Source organism: Rutidosis leptorrhynchoides, chromosome 2 (genome assembly GCF_046630445.1).
Source record: "Rutidosis leptorrhynchoides isolate AG116_Rl617_1_P2 chromosome 2, CSIRO_AGI_Rlap_v1, whole genome shotgun sequence".
NCBI lineage: Eukaryota > Viridiplantae > Streptophyta > Magnoliopsida > Asterales > Asteraceae > Rutidosis > Rutidosis leptorrhynchoides.
The window spans coordinates 397,189,160-397,194,971 of record NC_092334.1 but is presented as its reverse complement, the minus strand read 5'-3'; the positions used below and the strand labels follow the sequence as shown (position 1 = coordinate 397,194,971).

Genomic DNA, 5,812 nt, shown 5'->3' with positions numbered 1-5,812 from the left:
CTTACCTTTTGATATCATATGTAGCGATTTATGGACTTCTCCAGTATTAAGTACTTCGGGACGTCGTTACACGTCTTATTATTAGATAATTACTCTAGTTACCTATGGACTTTTCCTCTTGAAAACAAATATGATGTTTATTCTACATTTCTTGCTTTTAATAAATATATGAAACTCAATGCAGAACACAAATCAAAACCTTTCAATGCGATAATGGCTCTGAATACGAAAATAAATCTTTTTTTCAATGTGCACAAAATGGTATGGATTTTCGTTTTTCTTGTCCTCACATATCCTCTCATATAGGAAAGTCCGAACGAATAATAGGAGCTATAAATAATATTATTCGCACAATACTCTCATGCCTCATTACCACCTTCTTTTTGACACCATGCTCTTCAAATGACAACTTACATTCTTAATATTTTTCCAAGTCGTTTACTATCCTTCCCTACTCCAACTCAAATTCTTTACTCCCATACTCCCACTTACGACCATCTCCGTATTTTTGGTTGCTTATGCTACCTCTTCTTTCATCTAGCACAAAAAAAAAATTACAAAACCGCTCTACCTAATGGGTTTTTCTTAGATATCCACAAAATTACCGTGATTATAAACGCTACGACTTAAAAACGAAAAAGTTCTTCATCTCTCATCATATCGTTTTTTATGAATCTCAATTTCCTTTTGTTACAATCTCCAAATTGTCACCGAGATACTACAAATTTTTACATAATTCCATAAATCCCATATTCTTATCTTCTTCTGTTTTGGCCCATCAATCGCCAAACCCATCTCCTGGCCTAACATATTCAAACAGCCCACCAACCACTCCTATTAATACTCACCCTATAAGCCCAATAAATTCCCAATCCATGGAATAAACACACGGTTCAATTACTTACAGTTAAACATATTATTAAGTTGGTATTTAAGGCAGTGTGGTGGTTTGTGAGGATGAAGCTAGCTTCAACAATGCCTTCGATCCTTCCCCCGGTTCAGTAAATTTGAGGTTGAGGTCCTTTTTAAAGAGATGGCACCTTCTTACTTTCGTTTTGCTTAGTTAGAGTTGCGGGGTATTCCGACGATGTTCGTAACTGAAGAAAACGTCAAGAAAGTTGCAGGATGTTTCAGGGAGGTGGTGCGCGTTGCTAAGTGTTCATTTGGCTTATGAAACTTTGGTACATCATTTGTGTTTGTCAGATCCAAGGCTACGAAACACATCGATGGCACGGTTGAAGTCGAATTGAATGTGGCGGGTGATCGGGTCTCCACTATTTGGGTAAGTGAATTATGTGACCTTAATGTAATATGTAAACGGACTAGTGATGGCATTTGTATTGAATTTGTCCCTTTGATAAATCGTAATATTCGGATGGGTGTTGATTCGTCGAATGGTGAGGTAACTTATTCGGTGCCAGTTACCGAGGACAAACCCATGTTGGTTCCGTTTATCGTTCACTTAAAGACCATTCAAAGTTGAATAAACCTTTAAATGAAGTTGGGGGATCCGGTGGTGGGAATAACAATTTAGAAGTAGGTTTAGAAGTTAGAGAAGAAGTTGTAGTAGTACGTGGTGTTGAGAATTTTGAAGATGGAACAATTGCAATTTCTAAGAGTTATGTAGAAGAAGATGGTGTGTTTTTTGTGAAGGGTTATTGTCCAGATTCTGCGGCTTATTCAATTCGTTTTGATGAGATCGATAATGCCCTAGGTATTAAAGAATTTAGACCTAAGAGTAAAAAAAAGGCGAATTGCAAATGTTTTGAAACCAACTGCTTGTAACGGGTCGACTAGTGCACGTATTGATAATTTGGCTAAAGTTTCTTCAGGTAATAGCATGGGTAAAGTTTTGTATTTGTGCGGATGCGGCATGTAAAGGTATTTGTCGGGGTTGACATGTTCATTTGAGCAAATTTAGTAGAGACGGGGTGAAGATGTTTGATCCCAAATGTGGGGCCAAGACGAAAGATAATGTTAAGAAGAAGATAGTGACTGATAGTTCGTTTGTTTACGAGATAGTAGTGATGATGATGAAGTGGGGGTTGCAATCCAAAAAACCTTCAAAGATACTCAAGAAGACAGGTTTGTAAATGGTCTTATGTGGGTCGGGGTCGGGACTTGCGTTAGAAAAAGGGCGATTTTTTGACAAGTTTGATAAGGCGGTTTGAATCCCCTACCTGCGGGAACTTCCATCGGTGACGAGTTCGGACACGGCTCGACCTTTTCGTTCAAGGCTAGTTCAGGGCTATGCTCATGTTTAGTTAGCTTTAGGTCGGATTTCATTGTCGGAGTTAGTTTTATGCTTTCTAGCCATGTCAGTGTTTCTATTTATCTTGTTTTCCCTTTCTCCTCCCGAAATAAAGAATTGTTATAAAGTTTTCATTTTTCAGAAAAAAAGAAACTATAAATATAAATTGGAACGTTATTTTTTATAGTGAATATTAATGTTAATACTCCCCCTGTCTCATATCTATTGTCCACTATTCCTTTTATGGCTGTCCCAAATTAATTGTCCACTTTTTTTAATGGAAAAGAATAATGTGATAAATCTCTTTTGTGCTCATAATTTATACATGTAAGACAAAAAAGATGGTTAAAAAGTAAGGGGTAACACTGGAAAGTTAAAAGAAAAGTATACGTATCATGTTCTTTTTCTTAAACTATATATTTTTTGTCCGGAGACAATAGATTTATGACGGAGGGAGTATATACTATAATCATATTATTCCATAATAAATCATGGGAACTGTCACCAGCAATTGAAACTGACTTGTAATAACAGGAAAAAATGGGAAAGAAGACATCATCAACTAAATCTTGGTAAATTTGTAAACTACTTCTTCTTCTTCTGGGGCTTTTAGATCTGTAACAAAGGTACTTCCTTTCTAACATCTTTACATTATTAATGTTTCCTTTTTATTAAATCTTGTTCGATTTAAACCACAAAATCGGATTGGGGGAAATCGGGAATTAAATTTTTTTAGGGGTTTGAGTTCAGATGGTTACAAATTATAAGTTTAATTTGATTTGTAACCAACTGAACTCAAATCAACAATATTATAGCTTGTTGTGGTGTGTATCTGAATCTATTTGTGCCTGATATAATGTTGCTTAAAACTTAAATACTTGTAGGGGGCGTTTGGTTCAAGGATTTCAATTCCCAGGATTTGAAATCCCATGGGATTTGAAATCCCACAGGATTTGAAATCCTGGGATTTGAAATCCTATCTTCTGTTTGGTTCGAGGTTTTCAAATCTCAAAATTTGTAATGCGAACCCGAACGTGAACGCGGTCGGAAAACAAAAACTCGAAATCGAAACATGAATCCAAAACGAGAATGCGACCGTGATACGCAACCCGAAACCGAAATGCGAACCCGAAATCGATATGCGAACCCGAAATGGACAATTAAACGCGAACCCGAAACGCGTACCCGAAATACGAGCCCGAAACGCGATCCCGGGAATCGCAACCCTTGTTTGCAAGTTTTCCATAGCTTCTAGATTTTAGGTAATATTATATTATGGTAATGTAGCTACAAATGTAATATGTAGTGATCCATTTTGCTGAAATTTTTATTTTTGGCCAATTTTATAACATGGATACATGTTACACCGTATATAATACTGTAAGCATTATTTAGCTTTATTAGTAGCAATGTTCACACATGGCTGAGCAATATAATGAATGCAGATCTGGTAATGTACTTAGACAAGGAACCTAAGGCAATGATGGTTGAGCATAGTGTTCCGAATTGCATGCAGATTGATCCAACTAAAGCTCGCTTTCCATGCTGCATCGTGTGGACCCCCCTCCCCGTTATTTCATGGCTCCTTCCTTTTGTTGGTCATGTTGGTATAGGCCGTGAGGATGGAGTTATTGTGGATTTTGCAGGACCTAACTTCGTTTCTGTAGATAACTTTGCATTTGGGCCCAGATAAACAAAGAAAAGGTATAGTTTGGGTTATCCTGTTTGGTGGTCTGTGTCCGGTTGAAACGGGTCATTTGGGTACGGGTCAAAGTAGGCCGAGTTGGGTTGGGTTGGTTTGCCCCCTTTAAAAATATCTAAAACTTTATTTAAAAAATGGATAATATACCCTTATGGATTATTAACACATTTCTACTCATGTCAAAGGTTAATAGGGTAATCATTCACATTATTCAATCAAACTGGTTATTGTTATTCAGAACCTTTGAATCATTCAGATTATGAACCATTCAGCGTTTAATCATTCAGTTTTATCAAACGCACCCTTAATTTGCTAATAGTCTTGGACTAATGTCTATCTCACTCGACTTGTGTATCTTAATTTGTTCAATAATCGTACATACACAGTACTCCAACACAAAGCATCCTTCAACCACATTTAGAACCGAAGAAGAATATAGGCTAGTAGAAGCAGGAAAAAGTGAGTACACGTGGGACGATGCGTTAAAAAAGACGACACAAGAATACCAAGAACAAACTTATAGCGTCTTAACTTGCAATTGTCACTCATTTGTGGCTAACCATCTTAACCGGTTCGAGACCTTAGCCAGTGGGTGGAACGTGGTTAATGTTGCAGCTTTGATTATGTTCAAAGGGGAGTGGGTTGATACACCATCGATGGTTCGGTCTTATCTATCATTTATTGTTGTGTTCATCGGTGTTACATTTGGAGGTGCTAATTTTCTAGGTTTTCTGGCGTTTGTTACGTTCTTTCTCTTTGGATGTTATCTTTGCGGAACGTACTATTTCAAACATATCATACAACTCTAGTGACTAATTAGATTGTATGTAGAACGTGGTTTAAATTTTTGATTCGTTCGTACACGATACAATTATTTTATTCTGTTTATAAGTCTGATTTTCTGTATGTTGTAATATGTTCCCAGATGTATGTGGATTGTTCCTTATCTTTTGGATCACCTTGTTGTTTATAAAATTGGCTATTTAAATCTTTTATTATGTTGGATTATTAGAAACTAATCGGAATCTTTTATCATCTTGTGCAAATCTGGTGAAGTATGTAGTTTTTGGAATTTTTGGGAAGTTACACGTTTTTTGTTCATAAATCTTAGCATCTAGTTTTTATATATATACAATGCTGTTAGACAACTCCAACATGTTTTTGCAACTGGTAATTATATAAATTCAGTTACAATTTTTCAAGCCTGTTTGAGCTCATTCGTGTCTAACTTTAACCAGTCCAAGCTCAAGTACAAAATTAGAACCCTGAGACATACAAGTTCAGCTTGAGATTACAACAGCTAAACCAAATTAGCATCTAGTTTTTATAGCTACGAGTGATATTAGTTTTTTTTTTCCTTTGTCGAACGACAGAATTTTTATTAAAAAAATTACAAATTACAAAAGTTTACAAGGAAACAAATAATACAACGATATTGAATCCATTGATTCCAATTGCAACTCTTCTTCTAGAATGTAGCATAAATCCAATTAAAGCTTGACACCATCTTGTCATCTTCTCTTATTGGTAGGAAGTGTGCTGATTTGGTGAGACGATCAACTATTACCCAAATAGTATCAAAACCACTTGCAGTCCTTGGCAATTTAGTGATGAAATCTATGGTAATGTTTTTCCATTTCCATTCCGAGATTTCGGGTTGTTGAAGTAGACCTGATGGTTTCTGATGCTCAGCTTTGACCTTAGAACACGTCAAATATTCTCCTATGTATTTAGCAACATCGGCTTTCATACTCGGCCACCAAAAATGTTTCTTGAGATCCTTGTACATCTTCCCCGTTCCAAGATGTATTGAGTATCTGGTTTTATGAGCTTCTCTAAGTACCATTTCTCTCATATCT

At 36.3% G+C, this 5,812-nt stretch overlaps 1 pseudogene; it reads left to right on the top strand.

The window, feature by feature from the left end:
- The first annotated feature begins 3,704 nt into the window (after positions 1–3,704).
- Positions 3,705–4,762, top strand: LOC139892204 (protein RTE1-HOMOLOG-like; annotated as a pseudogene).
- The last annotated feature ends 1,050 nt before the right edge of the window (positions 4,763–5,812 follow it).